We start from the raw sequence: 17,499 nt of genomic DNA, 5'->3' as shown, positions 1-17,499 counted from the left end.
TCAGCAAAGAAGGAGTTAGGATTTTTGCACAAGTGACATGAATTGTTGATTAACAGCACAACTGTATGAAAATGTCAGCTGCAAAGTAATTCCCATTGTGTTCAAAAGGACTTACATCCAAGTAACTCTGTAGTTACTTGGACGTAAGTCATTTTCATTTTATATATATAATGAAAATGAACTAACATGAAAATCGCCAAACCACAAGCAATTATTACTAATAAACATATAAATAAAAGAAGGTGATGTAGTACAGTGATTGGTGTTGGACTGAAACTTGAAAGATGCAGGCACTAGCCCCTCATTCAACCATGAAACTTAGCCATGGATAAGCCTTGGCCCATCAATCTCTTTCAGTTTGACCCGGTTCAGGGTTTTTCTGTGAAGGTACAATAGAGCAGAGAGATGTTTGCACCCCCTTGTGCTCATTATAGGACATATAGGAACAGAAGTCTACTCAGAGATTGTACGCTGGATAGCTCAGTGAGATGCAGTACCTGGGTTGGGAGTTCAATTTCCCAGTGTGCCTTCTGGGAGAGGAACCAGCTTATGTAGCATTGGGCAAGCTGCACCATCCCAGATGACCATCAGAAGAAAGAAACAGTAAACAACGTCTGAGAACTTTGTTCCAGAAAATAATAAATAATAGTGCATATTTGTCATTATTTATTCTTAGGAAATCATAAATAAGTACATTGCTCAATTAAACCATTGAAAAGACATGCCTACCTCCTTGCTGCTACTCAGTAGGCAGGACAAGTTCATTCACATTGGTGCCTAAAAATTATTTTGGCAGGTTGCTTTTCCAGTTTTAAGCGATGAGCCAGTAGTACCCTGAGGGAACAGGAATTTCACCAGCTTATTTATTATACACAGGCAGACAAGTGCAAGCAGTGCCAAAACACAAACCCAAATCACAAAAATCCTTCCTTTAGGATATGTTTTGGATTTGCAACATGTTGCAGACTTGGAAGATTTGAAAAAACAACAACAACAAAGCAAACCCAAGATCTCCTATCTTCAGTGGCACTGCAGGCCGATATGTTTTGTTTCTGTTGTGTCTGCCCCACAACTATGATTATAAGCAAGAAGTTTCAAAGCAAAGTAGATTTGAAGTTATTATGTTGGCCCAAGAGGAGCCTCAAATGTGCTAAAGAGACAATACAGATGATTTTCTGAGAAACTGCTTTGAACTGCAAGTTTTACACACATGTGAATCACTGATAGTCAAAAAACCTTTTGGGAGCTGATTCTGAATGGCTTCTTCACATAAGCACACAGGAGAGGATGCTTCATTACCAGTAAGTTTTGGCACAATTTGTTCCAGTAAATGCCACACCAGATGTATCCTCTGTCCTGTCTTGATCAGTGTTCCCTTTACAGAGTGCAGTAAATTTAATATCCTGCTTTTTGCAGTGTAAGTAACTGCTTACAACATAAATTTCTGGCTGTCCAGTGTCTGCTCTATCCTATCTTTCCCCTTTGCCTCAGAGTTTCTTTTTATAATCCTGAGGGTTGGTTGGAAAGAATGTGTTTAGGCTGCTTGGGACTAAAACATCTTTTTGATGATTCATAACTGCACAGTGTTCCAGATAAACGTTTGCCTGTCCATGGTAACTCAGTAAACCCAACAGTGAATTTGGGGAAGTAAAACTGTTTATTAATGCTGACTGCCATCATTTCATCTGGTGGCTATGCATCTGGTAGCTAAGTGCAGTACAAAAGGAGACATGCTCAGATCCTGGCAAAGAATCTTTACTAATGATAGTTTAAAGTGTGCCAAGGAACTACAGCAGCTTCCTCAGGTCAGAAAACCAAGGAAAGCAAACCTGATGAATGCCTGGCCAATCTGCAACATGGCGGTGGTGATCATCTTAATTGAGCACTCTGTTTCAAAACTAAGGAATGTGCAAATAGCCATTCAATCCAATTTGTATCCAAATATCTGCTATTCAAATCAGCACCAACTCCTCTGAGCTGACATGGAGGTGACCTTTAACAATTTGGTTTTCAAGTTTCTGGTGGCACTGTTTGTATTTGTATACTTCTGGATTGGGGACCAAAACTGCAAATGGGTTATACTTGGGATGGGGGGGGGGGGGAAATACTGTGCTAGCAACCTTGGGGATGTGGTGGATTGTCAGTGTGTCTGTCCATCTCCTACCATTTTCTTTCCTTCACCCCATCCTCTCCCAGGAGCAAAGTAAAGCTTGTGCTGGGAGTGTGGGAGATGTCCGCTTGTTGTTCCTAGTCAGTAGCCTGGCTTGGCTCACGGGTGCCCACTCACTGCCTTGGCCCAATCAGAGTGCTGTATCTTGGTTACCCATCCACTCCAGAACATACACAGAGGCACCCACAGGAAGAGAAGAGAAGAACCTCCTTGGTGTCAGTGGCACAGGAAAAACAGCGGGAGACTAAGTTCACACGTTCTTCAACCTCCTCTGCCCAACTGAGCCAGGCATCCATGGTCATGAAGCAGACATGGGCCCATTAGCATTCCAACGACCAGTTGCTACGAGACTGCTAGGCCATGCACACAGTCCATCCTGCTTTGACCATTTCTTTCAATCCTGGGTTTGTCTGGTTGGTGTGTGTGTGTGTGTGGGTGTGTGTGGGGTCCCCCCCCCCCAATTCAGTTTTTATTTTCTTTCTGTCAGGAAATATGCAGCAGGCTGTTTTTTGTATAACACGCAAGCTGCTCACACAGGACAAGAAGGGGCATGCAGAGAATGCTAATAATTTGTGAAAAGACAGAGGAGAAAAGCAGCTTTTGTATCTTTCCTATGTCTGCTCTTTGTTAAGTGCCATTAAATTCCAAATCAATTCACAAAGCAAACTGAGCCAAATACAGGATCTCTCAGTTGACTCTTAAGAACAAACAACATATAGATGAAACTGACAAGAGAGATAAATGTATAGCTGATGGACAAGGTGTCTGGACTGGAAAGAGTTTCACTTAACAGATTTTAAAAGGGAAATGGCAGGAACCTTGACACATTGACAATGAAGTCCTTAAAACATGGGAAGAAATACTCCTTGAATTATTTATACTACACTTACATATTGGGCAAGGGGGGGAGAAGTTAATCAGATTTGGACTGTATACTGTATGTCAGCAAGACAAAATAGACTTAAGAAAAAAATGAAAGCACAAAATCCTCAAATTGAAATATAGGGCTTGTCTACATGGGTTTATTTGGAGCAGGCTGGAATGGGCTAAATTGGTTCAGCTAAGGTTAGGTAGAGGTCCAGTATGTCATTTGGATGCCATTTGATGCAATCATAGCAGCCCTGTTTGATCCCCCTCTCTGTTGAAAACAACAACAAAAAATAACAAATCCCTGTCCTTGTCCTTTCCTCTCTTTCCCATTTCCAGGAAGAAGTTTTTAATTAAAAAAAACTTTTCTAAGTGATGCAGTGCATTAGCACTGTCCTGATACATTTTTTTAAAAAAAAAACCTTTTACTTCATCTGCCCCTTCATAGAGCAGAGGAAATGCTTTATTTTCTAATATCATGAAGTGGCTAAACTGTCTTCTTAATCCACTTAATGATATGGGAAATTGAAAGAGGAAGGGAAATTCATGGCCAAAAGCTAGCTTTGGTTCATTTCCAGTGATCACATGCACTGGAAACAAATCAAAATGGAATTACCCTACCCCCACTAAAAATGTTGAAGCCCCTGACCCAGGGAGACTCAGAAAGGTTTGGAAGGTTTGGATAGGAATGCTGTAGAGACAGGCTGGTTTGGTCCTGCGATCACATTTTGTGACCACCAGAAAAAGGAACAAACCAGCCTGTCTTTGCAGTGGACCAAACAGTGGGAGAAATGTCCATTTGATGGCACCCATAGTGGGATATAACTGTGCTACTATGAAGCAAGAGATTCAGCATGGGAAGAGAAATAGCATTTCTACCAGACTGCAAAAATATCAGAAGTGGGACCATTCGAAAAAGTCTCTATAACGTAAGAAGAATACAAAAGTAGCTATGTGAATCAGGAGAAGCAGAAACATTCTGGGCAGAGCGATACTTTTATTGGATCACTAAGAAGTTGCAAACAATGTCAGTTACTAGGGAACTGGAACAAAAAGTAAAAACTTAAGAAAAAAAATCTGGCCAAATGTAATGACCATTGTAGGTATATTGACTTAAAGATAGAGACACCCTAATCAGTGAACAAAGGCATCAAACGATTATTTCTCAGCCTCTTCCCTTTCTGTAGACCAGTGGTTCTCAAGTTTGGGTAACCCAGGTGCTCCTGGAATGCCACTCCCAAACGCCTTGGCCACCACAACTGTTAATGAAGGCTTCTGGTAGCTGCAGTCCAAGAACACGTGGTTACCCGCAATAGGGAACCACTGCTGTAACCAAAAGCCTGTCTGTACGCCGTGTGCACTTGGCTATCCATTGCCTTCGGTAAGGCCCTTGCCTTGGCTCAGCCTTGGAGCAGAAGCATGACAGCAAAGCAAGAGATGGGGCTGAGGAGTCTTCATCTTCCCCAGTCACCTAAAACATTAAACCACCTAAGCCTGAAGAAGACGTCTGGAAAACTCAGGCATTCGCTTTATTTGCTACATTTTGGTAACCTCGTGATGGTATTAGTCAACCCCCAAAATTCTTTCTATTCTATCTGTGGATCATCCCCGCTACTTTTTGTTTTTCTGTTTTCACTTCCCTGGAAAGACCTACTACCAAAGAAAGAAGCTTTACTCTGAGACTCCTTTCCAGTGAAGATGCCGTCTCCTTCCAGCCACTAGCCGTGGCTCTACCCATTCGACTCTGTAGCACCCAAACCTAATCTAACCGGCTTTGTTGTCAGTCTGACTGAAGAAACAAAGGCCCTTCTTACATCTGCCCTAGGTTTTTGGATTTCTTCTTCCTTCCCAGTCCAATTCCCCCAAATTAGTTACAGGCTGTGAAAAGCAAAATATTTCTCCTCCAAGCAACGCTCAGCGGTGCCACTCAAATGGAAGGAGAAGCTAACATTACAATCCCAGGAAAAGTAATTTGCTATTCAGTTCAGCTTAACCACAGCCATTCATTCCACCACAGAGTCTCAAGTGGATGCCTGACAATCAAAGAGGAAAAGCCGCTTTTAATTCTCATAATTATGCACAGTGGAACCAGAGCACTTCACAAGGAAGTAACACAAAGGACAGTATACTCAGGTGCTTTGTTCTGGCTTGGTGCAACCATTACCAAATTTGCCACCAGAGAAATTCTAAAATGCAAAACAATATTTTGATGTGTGTTGTGGACCCTAATCCTTTGGAAACATCTATTTTCTTATTTTATTTATACCTCACCTTTCTCCCACAGAAGGGACTCAAGGCAATGCACAACAGCTATAAAATACATGTTAAAAACCACAATCAATTAAGACATTAACTTTAAAATATGATTAAACCAAAACAGTATTAAAAACACTATTGTTTGTGTTCTGTGCAGTTAAGTTGGAACTGACTTACAGAGACCCTAATAGGGCTTTCAAGGTAAGTGAGATAATTAAGCAGTAGTTTTGCCAATTCCACTCCCCAAGTCAGTTTCCATGGCCAAGTGGGGGATTCAAACCCTGTTCTTCAGAGTCCTAGTCCATCACTCTACCCACTCCACCACACTGGGAGCCTGAAGAAAACACTACTCGTGAAAACAAATTAAAACAAATTTAAAACACTGGATTAAAAATATCCCCAAAAACTACAATCCTGAGAGGGCATTTGGAGTTCAAAGGGCTACGTAGTTCAAACAAGAGCTAACAATGGTGCCAAATGACTCATGCACCAGATGTGGGAAATTGCTCCCCCCCACACACTTTTTTTACTGGAACTGTACCCTGATTGGGATATTTAAGGTACTGTGGGGGAAGTTTAGCCATCTTCCTTCTAGACCAGAGGTCTCCAAACTTTTTACCCTGAGGGCCACACTGGATATTTTCAAGATCTTAGAGGGCTGAAGGAACAGGAACGTGTGCTTGCACATATGCCTGCACCCCCATAACCCCGCGCCCAAACCCCTCATGGACACACATGTGCAGATGCATGCAAGCCCCCCGATACATGCACTCACCCCCTTATGCATGCAAACACACTACTAATGCATGGCGACAGAGACACCACCAGCCTATGCCCGTGCATGGGGTTAAGAGAATGGGCCAGATAAAACAGCATGGTGGGCCAGATGTTGCCCACAGGCCGTAGTTTGGACATCCCCTGTTCTAGTCTATAGACCTTCCACTTGATGGCGGGGAAATAATGTGATCAGTTGCATCCCCATATGAAAACTTCCTTGACAAAGAGACAAGGCATCAGGAAGAAGAGTTTGAGCCCAGCCCTCTTCTCCTTGAATGACTACACTGAATGGGCAGGGTTTTTAAAATTTGTTTACTTGCTTATTTTGTTTTGTTTTTTTAATTTTTGAAGGACACGAAACTGGCCCTCAAGTACTTCCAGAAAGTAAGACATCATAGATGCAGTTCTATAGTTTCTTCCATACTGACCAAGCAATGTGACGAAACTCTGTGAAACTGTTCCTGAGGTCAGTCAGTACATGTTGCAAAGCCTCAGGCAAGTTGATCAACTAGTGCCTGCTCATTGTCTTCAGATTGCTTCAAACTAAATGATTCTCCAAATCCATTTCCATTAACTGACTAAATAGAACGCTAAATCTCACAGAAAGGGCTGTAGCCTGTCTTCTTCACATGTTAGTTTTCCATATACCAAGGTGTTTCTTCATGCAAGAGTATTGAAAACACCTATTTATGTGTTCAGATACAAAATGCAGATCAGATGGAAAGCTCTTTAATCTCACTAGATTGAGAGCGAAGACCAAAGTCCAACTGAAATGCATGCGGGACTTCCTCTTTGCTGATGATGCTGCCATTGTTGCCCACTCTGCTGAAGACCTCCAACAACTCATAAATCATTTTAGCAAGGCCTGCCAAGACTTTGGACTAACTATCAGCCTGAAGAAAACACAAGTCATGTGCCAGGGCGTGGACTCACCTCCCTCTATTACTATCTCCATGCAAGAACTGGAGGTTGTTCATGAATTTGTGTACCTTGGCTCAACAATCTCTGACACTCTCTCCCTAGATGTCGAGCTGGATAAACGCATTGGGAAAGCAGCTACCATGTTCTCTAGACTCACAAAGAGAGTATGGCTTAATAAGAAGTTGACGGCATACACCAAAATCCAGGTCTATAGAGCCTGTGTCCTGAGCACACTCCTATACTGCAGCGAGTCCTGGACCCTTTGTGCACGGCAGGAGAGGAAGCTGAACACCTTCCCTATGCGTTGTCTCCGACACATTTTTGGTATCACCTGGCAGGACAAAGTTCCAAATAGAGTAGTCCTAGAACGAGCTGGAATTTTTAGCATGTATACAATATTGAAACAGCGCCGTCTACGTTGGCTTGGGCACATTGTGAGAATGGCTGATGGTTGGATTCCAAAAGATCTCCTGTATGGAGAATTAGTGCAGGGAAGCCGCCCCCGAGGGAGACCACAGCTGCGTTACAAGGACATCTGCAAGCGGGATCTGAAGGCCTTAGGAATGGACCTCAACAGATGGGAAACCTTGACATCTGAGCGTTCAGCCTGGAGGCAGGCGGTGCATCATGGCCTCTCCCAATTTGAAGAGACCCTTGTCCAGCAGGCCGAGGCAAAGAGGCAGTCCCAAAACAAGCAAAACCAGGGAGCTGGACAGGGGACAGATTGGATTTGTCTCCAGTGTGGAAGGGATTGTCACTCTCGAATTGGCCTTCTCAGCCACACAAGACACTGTTCCAAGACCTCCATACAGAGCACGATACCATAGTCTCTCGAGACTGAAGGATGCCTACATGAACAAAATGCACCCAGTTCTCATGTGATTTGGAAGCTTAGAAAGGCCAGGACTGGTTCCTAATTGGATAGGAGACTGCCAGCTAGTACCAGAGATCTCCAGGCAGGGCAAAAAAAGCATTCTGACTGGAACTCTGGCAAATGACCAGTCAGAGTGGACAGTACTGGGATCAATGTCTGATGGTCTCATACAATATATGTTAGCAGAGTCAGCAGTATCAAGAAGCAGTTAATTTAACTTGTAGACCCAGCCACTGAGTAATTGGAACAGATAGCAGAGCACATTTGCTCTTTTGGAAAGGAATTATACCCACATTTTATATTCCATTAAAAAAATTAATAGTGTTTATTAGAAGTTCAGGAAGTCAAGAAGTCTAGATGTGGTTTGAAAAACACAACTGTCAAGTGGAGAAATGATAAAAGGTCACTTTGCCCAACAACTGTAGTGTGAGCCTCATGGCATTATGAATGCATCAACACTTACAGGGGAGACATTGGAAAAACTGTACTTTTAATATTTCACATTTTATTTTATCAGACCACAATGTAGGTCTGATAAAATAATATAATAATATATTAAATTAACTTTACCTTTAAAAAATCTGGATAAATGTCATACTGTAACTGTGCAATTTTATTTTATTTTAGAAGACAATTACAAAGTGTGTCTACCCAAGCACAGCCACATAGCATTTATAAATATGTTCAAGGAATCTGATTAAAGAATCTTCAGAGTAAATTACAGGGCAGTTTTTTTCCCAGATCCTGCAAATTTAAAGTCATGTCAGATGACACAGTCCCTTGGGATGCTTACTAACAGATAATTATGGTCATGGTAAGCCTGACCCTACCAGTTTCTTACAAATTTATTCTGGTGAGATGGTTTAACTGCACACCATCTAGCTTTCTTACAAAATCCTGGCATGAAACTGGTCTTATTGTGGCATGTTTCTTCTGACACAAAACTGGGAAAGTGCCAGGCAGGATGCCATGGCTCCACATGTCAGCTCCCTTCTTAAACTCCTTCCCTCACACCTTACCATTCAGTGCCCAGTGAACAAACCTTGGGAAAACTTTGTTTTGTTTAACCTGACAGAATCACTCAACAGCCATGGCAAGGGCCCAGCATGTTGCCTGAGTTATTGCGAGAGTGACAATCCAGATGTTTTGCCAATGAGGCATCAGTCTGGGATGAAAATCCATCTGATCCCTGAGGCTGTTGCCCAGAAGACGTGCAGGCCTAGCCTTGTAGAGATGGGTTGCTGATTCCACTTCAATTCATATGTAGATGGAACTGGCTGGGAATGACAGGGAAGCTGGAAGAGAGGGGTGTTTGCAGACAGAAAAGCAGTGAGCCCTCTCAGCATGTTTACCTTCTCCCAGGAGACAGGAAAGCCAGTGACTGATGGCAGTGGAAGCAATGTAGGGGACATCACACAGAAGCTGAAATCTCCGGGGCTTTCCTTGCCCACCTCCAGCAACATGGAGAAAGGGTACAAAAACATTGCACTGCGAGTCTCTTCATGCAGCCCCGGGTCAGAAAAAGAACTTATAGTAACAGGACTTTTCTTCCCGTTTTTTCCCTCTCCTTTATTTTGCCTTTCCCTTTACTGTTATATGTTAAAGAACAGAATTCTCGAAGAGACATAGGCAAAGCAGCAGTAGAATAAGGGGGGGAGGCCTGTCCGGCTGCTACCTATACCCTATCAAAAAGACATTGTGTTGTCAGGCCAGTTCTTCCAGTTCCCTGAGATTTCAGGGCCAAAACCTGAGATGACGGGAGGCTCATGTGAAGTCACAGCAATGAGGCTGTTGTGTAAGAATTGCAAAATAATATCTTCACATACCTGTGTTCATGGGAATTTCTCGCACAGCCTCCTGAACGAGCACTGTGTGCACTACACACATAGAAACAACTTTGTGCTGAGCCAGCTAGCCCTGCTACTAGCTGAGAACAGGGGAAGATGAGTGCTCAGGTTTTAACATCACCTCATGTGCAAAAATCAGACTTTCTCATCTTCTGATGCTGCTTACCCTGAGATTGGTCTCACCAAGTGGGGACCCAGGGAAGCGTAGTATTACACTTAGACTTTGCCTAGCACATGGAGCCCTGACAACTCATTATAGACAAGGTCCCAAAGACCCATTCTACAAAAACAGTAATGCAGGTAATCAAACCTTGGGACTCTGCACACTTCATAAATCAAAGCATGTTCAGCATCCAACAGCTGCCTTGGCTTTAATTCTTTGAAGTCCTGCCTGCCTTTCTTTTTAAAATGAAGGACATTTCTCCCCAACTAAGATGGAAGTTGAATTCTCTAGATATGTTTAAATCATCTTATTCTTAAATATCCATCTTTCCCACAATTAGTTTGATGTGTGCCACTGAACACTGTGGAAAACCAAATAGTAGAATATGTGTCAAAACTTCCTTGATGTGCTCAACTGAGCAGAAAATTCCCCGGCAGTGTTGACAGGCTTGCTCCTAGCCCACATCATGGTTGGTTGCTTTCTTCAGCTACTATACCTTTGACCTATGACTAGGTTACACAGAAGATCTTTCCTTTAGCTAGCAGGGAAAGTTTAATCCTTTATCCCTGTGTAAGCTTTGGCCCATGACATTCACATTTGTGTCATTTGGTCCAGCACAGACAGAGATCAAGCCCCCCGCTCCATTACTATGATTTTCTTTTCTCTAGAAGAATTCACAATATGATGTCTGATCTACATTTTGCCCATCTGTGTACCCGCAAACTTCTAACTATTGTCAAAACTTCTAACTATTGTCACTACACAGGCATAGAGATGTAGATGTAGAAATACAGACAAGTCATCATCTACCTTTGCATCTGCACTTCAAGGGAGATTATGTACCCCATACACATTTTCTTCTCTGTGACTGGACTACTCAGGCAGACCAGTTATTTACCCCTTCCTTCCTATACCATGCTACCCATTTGACAAAAGATGTCCAGTTATGCAACAAGTTCCAAGCACACTTTTATAAAATAAGTCTTGTCATATTTTGACTAATGTTGTAAGACGACGCCCATAGTATGATTTCTTGAGAAATCACTTAACCATCAGACCCACATAACAATCATCTCCATTCACAATTCTTCACCCATCCAAAACAAAGAAACAAACTTTATTTTTTAAAAAGGAAAACAATCAAACAAAGGAGGGGGGAGGAGAAGTAAGATGGGCCTTTTAAATTTTGAAACTGCTGTCTGGTCCTAATCTTGGCCAGGGACTTTCACTGTCTTCAACTTCTTGAAAAATTTAGACGCTGTATCTCCCAGAAAAACACTTGAGTTAATTTATTTTCCAACAACTTATTTTCTGCTTACTCAGTAACATTGCTTTATGAGACATCATAAAACAGAGTGTGACATCCACCCTCGTGACCCTTTTGCTTGAGCTTCAAGCCTCAGAGCACACAAAGGCAAACACTCTCTTCTTTAACACTGCTGCCACCAGGTGATCCCTAAATCACAATTACCTCAAAAGGATTCAGATCCACTCTTCAAGTTCTTTTAAATAAAACTTTTGTTTATTGATTACAGAGATTGATTCATAAATATCTTCAGTAGCTAATCACACCTCAGAATTTCCCAAACAACACGCTCTATTACTTTCTCTGACTTTTCTCTACTGCCTGACTCTTACTCATACTTACTCTGCTCTCCTGACTCTCTGACTCTGACTCTTATAGCATCTCCCTCGGCTCCACCTCTCAGTAACATGAATATTCATAAACGATTACATAATACAACAAGAAACATAGATCTAATAAATGGAGAATGCTACACAGAGGCACAAACAGAATCATAGACCTGGAAGGGACTCCTAGGTTCACTGAGTGCAGCCCCCTGCCAGTGCAGGAAATCCAAAGTTAAAGCATCCGTGATAGGTGACAATTCAACTTCTGCTTTAAAATCTCCAGGGAAGGAGTGTCCCCCACCATTCAAGGCAGTCAATTTCACTGTTGAATGCCTGTCATTGTTAGGAAATTTGTCCTAATGTATAGTCAAGGTCTCTTTTTTGTAACTTGAAACTATTATTTCTGATCATATCCTCTGTAGCCACAAAAAACAAGCCTGCTCCTTCTTCCACATGACAGCCATATGGCTATCGAATTGCCTCTCAGCCTTTTCTTCTTCAGGCTAAACATGAAGTTCCCTCATGCCCAGTTCCCTCAACCTTTCTTCATAGCACTTGGTTTCCAAACCTTTTACCATCCTGGCTGTCCTCCTCTGGACACATTCCAGATTCTTGGTATCTTTTTAAACCATAGTGCTCAGGACTGGACACAGTTATCTAGCTGAGGTCTGATCAAAGCAGAATAGAGTGATTATTGTACTTCCCTCAATCTGGGCAAGCTAGGTTGATACATTTCTGTTGATACACTCTAGTATAGCATTTGCTTTTTCTTCCCCCCTGCAGCATCACATTGTTGGTTCCTGTTTAGCTGATCCATTAAAACCCTGTGTCATGATACATCTTTTCTGCCAAGCTGTTCTGGTCTATTCCTCAGATAGTCTCTCTATCCCTCTATCCTTTTCCACCTTGAGATAAGAAAGGCATGGGAGATGAGGGATCCTACTGAGCTTAATCTGGACCATTTATCCTGGCACAGAATATCCTGTATGTGGTTCTGCCTTTTAGGAAGTGTTACCCAATGGTGCTCAGTGGCCCCACCCCATCCATTCTCTTTGCTTCTACACTGGTAGCTTCAATGACACTGTCCAACCATCTCATCCTCTGTTGTCCCCTTCTCCTCTTGTCTTCACATTTTCCCAACATCAGGGTCTTTTCCAGGGAGTCTTCTCTTCTCATGAGATGGTCAAAGTATTGGAGCCTCATCTTCAGGATCTGTCCTTCCAGTGAGCACTTATGGTTGATTTCCTTCAAAATGATTTCCTTGCAGTCCAGGGGACTCTCAAAAGTCTCCTCCAGCACCACAATTCAAAAGCATCAATTCTTTGGCAGTCAGCCGTCTTAATGGCCCAGCTCTCACTTCCATACATCATTGCTTGAAAAACCAGTAGCTTTGACTATTTGGACTTTTGTTGGCAAGGTGATATCTCTGCTTTTTAAGATGCTGTTGAGGTTTGTCTTCGCTTTCCTCCAAAGAAGCAGGCGTCTTTTAATTTCGTGGCTGCTGTCTTCATCTGCAGTGATCATGGAGCTCAAGAAAGTAAAATCTGTCACTGCCTCCATATCTTCCCCTTCTATTTGCCAGGAGGTGATGGGGCCAGTGGCCATGATCTTAGGGTTTTTTTATGTTGAAGAACAAACTTGTAGGAAGCTACACAACCAGTCTTGGATTATCTCAAAGAAGGTGCACACATAAGAAAATAAGAAAGTCCTAGCTAGCCTAACCCTTTTACTTATCCTTAACCCGAAGATAAGTAAGCAGACCCATTTGTGAGAGACAAAGTTGGCCCTAATATGAGGATGCTACTCTCTCTCCTGTCCTGCCTCTCTCAGGCTTCTTTATAGAGAATAAAGCTTATGTTTCATATGCCTTGATTATAGCAAGGCCTTTTGAATGTCCCGAGGCTAATGGATTTCTTCCTTAATAGGGCTTCATCTCTCAGTACCAGTTTTCATATGCTGGGGTGGGAAGGACTTTTCCAGAAAATTCTAATACACATATCAAAGCCTTCTTTGAACAGGAGAGCCAGAGACCAGTCCTCTTTGAAATGCATTCTGGCCAATTCTTCTTGCCAGTCTTCCAGCCAATATTTCCTGGAAATTTACAGCGACAGAGGCACTTCAAAGTTTGACTTTTCTCTGCCTAGTTTCCCTAGCACACACTATGTTTCATGATTTCCCAATTCCATCATACGCTGAGAACCTTTTCATGTGTACTATTTCCAAGCATTCTTCAATCATACTATATTTGTGCATCTAATTTCTCTTGCATAAGTGCAATATTTTATTTATTTATTTTCCTGGTTGAAACTTGTCTTGCTTTTATTTGTCCAGTTCCATAATCTGTTTAGGTCATTTTGAAACCTGGTCCTGTCTTTTGATATGTTAGCCATCCCTCCAAGTTTGGTGTCACCTGCAAATTTAATGAGCATCCCCTCCAAGCCCTTCGGCAAGACTTTTATAAAGGTATTGAATCCTGTGGCACCCCGTTTGTCCCTCCCCTCTAGGATGAGAAGGAGCCATTGGTAAGCACACTGAGTGCAGCCTGTCAACCAGCTAGAAATCCACCTAGCTGTAGCATCATCTAGCCCAAATGTTATCGGCTTGGTCACAAGAACGTCATGAGGGATCTTGTCAGAAGCCTTGCTGAAATCAAGGTACACATTCACAGCTTTTTAAGGTTTAAAATAATCTGTCCCTGGAAATGACCCGAATCAGACTTTTATTCAGCAACTTAGAATTTAATTCTTTGGCTGTTAACCACTAGACAATTTTCAAGGGAGGCAGTGCCCTCCCTCCAGGTAGGCTGGCCCCAAAGGTAAGGTCTTGTTAGGCTGAGACACAAAACAAGCCCAGCCAGGGTGGTCTAGAATTAGTGAGAAAGCAATGGGGGGGGGGTGAGGTCTAACAAACAGAAGCTTGCCAGTAATACAAAGACAATTTCCAAAATCAAGCTAGTCCAGTTGTATCAGAAAAAAGAGGAACGTTCAACAAGTATAATCAATCATTCAGAAAGTCATACACAACAAGGTGTCAATAAGAGAGGGTGAAGATACATGACACAAACAATGTAGAGCAAAAAGAGACATTGTCTCCAGCAAGACTATCAAAATTTACATAAGTGATTTGCAGACATTTGTCTAGCCAGGAAAGGAACTGACATAAGTGAGCTGCGGGAGTAGTTCACCAAGTGTCCATGAGAGAAAGAGTTTCTCTCAAGGAGGACTTCTACTCTCAAGGAGGCCTCTTCTCCCTGCAGCTGAGCACCAAGTGCTTTCTATCCAGGTTCATGCCTTATCCTCTGGTGTTTTCATGAGCTGGGAAGTGACCATGCCTCCTCCTCTGACTGAGGCACCGGACTGTCATCTTTTGAGCCTTGGCCACCTGAGTTGCCAATAGTTCAAGGTCTGCCAAATCTTGTATCTGTTCTCCCTGTCATCTTCTGATGAGTTCTGGCAGAACTTGCCCAACTGGGCCATATTAGCCTGTTCCCACAAGTCACTGTTCTTTTTTCTTTGAGGAGATCTTGGTCTCATTAGTTCCCGTTCCTAACTCTTTAGTATTATCAGGTTTTGTTTTGTTTTTTTAAAAAAAAAAAACCTACCATAGAAATTCCCATTTCCCCTTATCCCATTTGAGGGAAATAATTTACTACATTAAACAGTACTATATCAATCGAGGGGGCAGTAGAAGCACTGGCAGTTGCTTACTAAATAATGTGGCCACCACAATGGTGGGGAGGTAAGGGTTTTCTACTTTTGATCTTTTTGACAAGGATTCAGCATCCATAGCACTGGCATCCAGTACAACCCAGTGGCATCATCCCTTCTGACACAACTCAGCACTCGTGCAGAAGCAACATCATTCTTCCACTGCCCTGTAGCATAAGATTCACATTAAAAAGTTAAATAGGGCACACTCTGGCTTGCTTCTAAACAAACCCTCTCACTCCTACCACAGAAAGAGTAATATATACAATATATTACTCAGCAGGCTCAAACAGCAGAAGGGTTGTGTTTTCATTGCCCCCTCATTATCCATAAAGTAATTAGTTACTGCCAACAGACATCATTGTAGCAGCTTACTTCCAAACTTTGCCTTGAAGACATTGACCAAAATGCTGGATCCCGGTGTTTCCACTAGGATTAAAAATCTCTTCCGGTAGACACCTCGTTGCCCTAAAATCTTGCTGGGGCGAGCCAGGAAAGCCTTCAGGGGAAATTCTTTTGGCATTACACAGGGCTGTGATGAAAGGAAGAAGAGGGAGGAAGTTACTCAACTGTTGGTGCTGTATACCAAAATACATGGTTGCATCATGATCCTTGAGGTGGTGCCCATGGGCTGTTTCTGGTACAGTGTTATCTTTCCCTTCCTGCACTCAAAAGTATTTGTAAGGTGATGCAAAACCCAGCAAAGGTCTATATATAACCATACGATGTTCAAATGCCAGTGTGAGATGTGTGGGGTATAGAGAAGACTTGAGGCACTTGACAAAATGTGATTCCAGCTTTTAAAAGTTTAGGCATGAGAAGCATTTCAGTTTTATGTGGCCAATATACTCTTTCCCTGAAAATAACTCTTAAAGAACTATGTTATTAAGGTCACATTCTTATTTTTCTAAAACTTGCTAGATCTGGGATGGATGAGCTGGGCAGCTAATTTTAACATCATACATGAGAGGACTAATCTAAAGAATTCAGGCTTGGGAGGATTATGTGAGTGTTTCATAGCATGCATAATTAATTCAAACCCCAGGCAGGATTTAAGCAAGTTGTACAGTACTTGCATGTAATTTGCTGAAGAAGTGGCTGGAGCTGGAGCGATTCACACCTTATGCTGCCATATTCTGAAATAATAATTAGATATGGCATCCAGAGGGGGTTTTTCTGCAGGATTTACTTCTTCAGATGGTATTTAACCAGTCTCTATCCACCCTGCCAGTAACAGCAGTTGTGTTCAATAGAGCTTCTCAGAAAGCACAAGTTCCTGCTATTGTATGAGCAAACAAGGGCCCTTGTAGATATAATGAAGCTTTTAAAAACTCTTATGATTCTTAACTTGATGAAAAACATTACTAAATGAACTCTTCCCACTCACTCTTTGTTCATTACAAATAAAGGATTGCCCCCTCCCCCTCGGGAAGCTGGGCCTTTACACTTTCCACCTGCCTTAATCCTGCTTCAGTCTTAGAAGCCATCAATGTAAGACTCTACAGTACAGTCTCTAAAGAAAACAAAATCTGGCAGTTTTGTGCACCATCACCCATCACTGCAATCCGAGATTTACACGACTGAAGAGTTTTAATCTGAGCTGCTCAGGAACACTCTGGTCACTCGATTCAGTTGGCACACAGCTTGCAGCCATTCTCTGCTCATCCATTTAAAAAGCAAGGCACTGAGAAGAACTAAAAAAGTTCATAGGGCCATCTTTTTTAACTAAAATGTGACCTTCCTTTAAAAATAAGCCCTTTCCCATGTCCCACTAATGAAAATGATAATAAAGAATATATATATTTTAAATTGAATGTACTTTCTCAGCACATAGGCAGAAAGCGCACAGAGAGAGAGAGAGAGAGAGAGAGAGAGAGAGAGAGAGAGAGAGAGGTGCTAGCAAGCAGAACCAAACCAGTACCACAGACACTCAAGCACCCAGGAAATAAATTTTGGGGAAAGGGATTCTACAGTCATATAAACAATCTGCCCCACCCCCAGAGATCACTCACCTTGCCTGAACACAAGCCTCGAAAAAGAAGTAGCCTAACTGAAAAACCAAGGCAGCTAAGGAAATCCCTCCCCAAATTCCCAGTAAAGTTCAAATAATATTAATGAATGAAATAAGAAATTAATTAAATGAGGAAAATAAGTGTTTGCTTTGCTGCCACAAAAGTGAAAGTAAACCACTTTTGTAAACTAAGGTGAGGGTAGTAGTTGAATTTTGCTCAAAGGGTTTATGTAACATACCCTCTGTCCACAGTCCCATTCCCAGGCATGAGTAA

General features: G+C 42.2%; 1 long non-coding RNA gene across 1 annotated transcript in view; it reads right to left on the bottom strand.

Moving 5' to 3' along the window:
• Positions 1-17,499, bottom strand: part of LOC110086111 (uncharacterized) — a 48,176-nt gene that overhangs the window by 12,444 nt on the left and 18,233 nt on the right. Inside the window, exons 2-3 of the long non-coding RNA XR_002301760.3 lie at positions 15,590-15,746; positions 730-834 (exon numbers count right to left, since the gene is read on the bottom strand). This is a non-coding gene — a long non-coding RNA (uncharacterized LOC110086111). The remainder of the gene's footprint in view (positions 1-729; positions 835-15,589; positions 15,747-17,499) is intronic.

The sequence above is a fragment of the Pogona vitticeps genome, chromosome 1 (assembly GCF_051106095.1).
Source record: "Pogona vitticeps strain Pit_001003342236 chromosome 1, PviZW2.1, whole genome shotgun sequence".
NCBI lineage: Eukaryota > Metazoa > Chordata > Lepidosauria > Squamata > Agamidae > Pogona > Pogona vitticeps.
The sequence above is the reverse complement of the archived record's forward strand: the minus strand, read 5'-3'. Positions and strand labels throughout refer to the sequence as shown.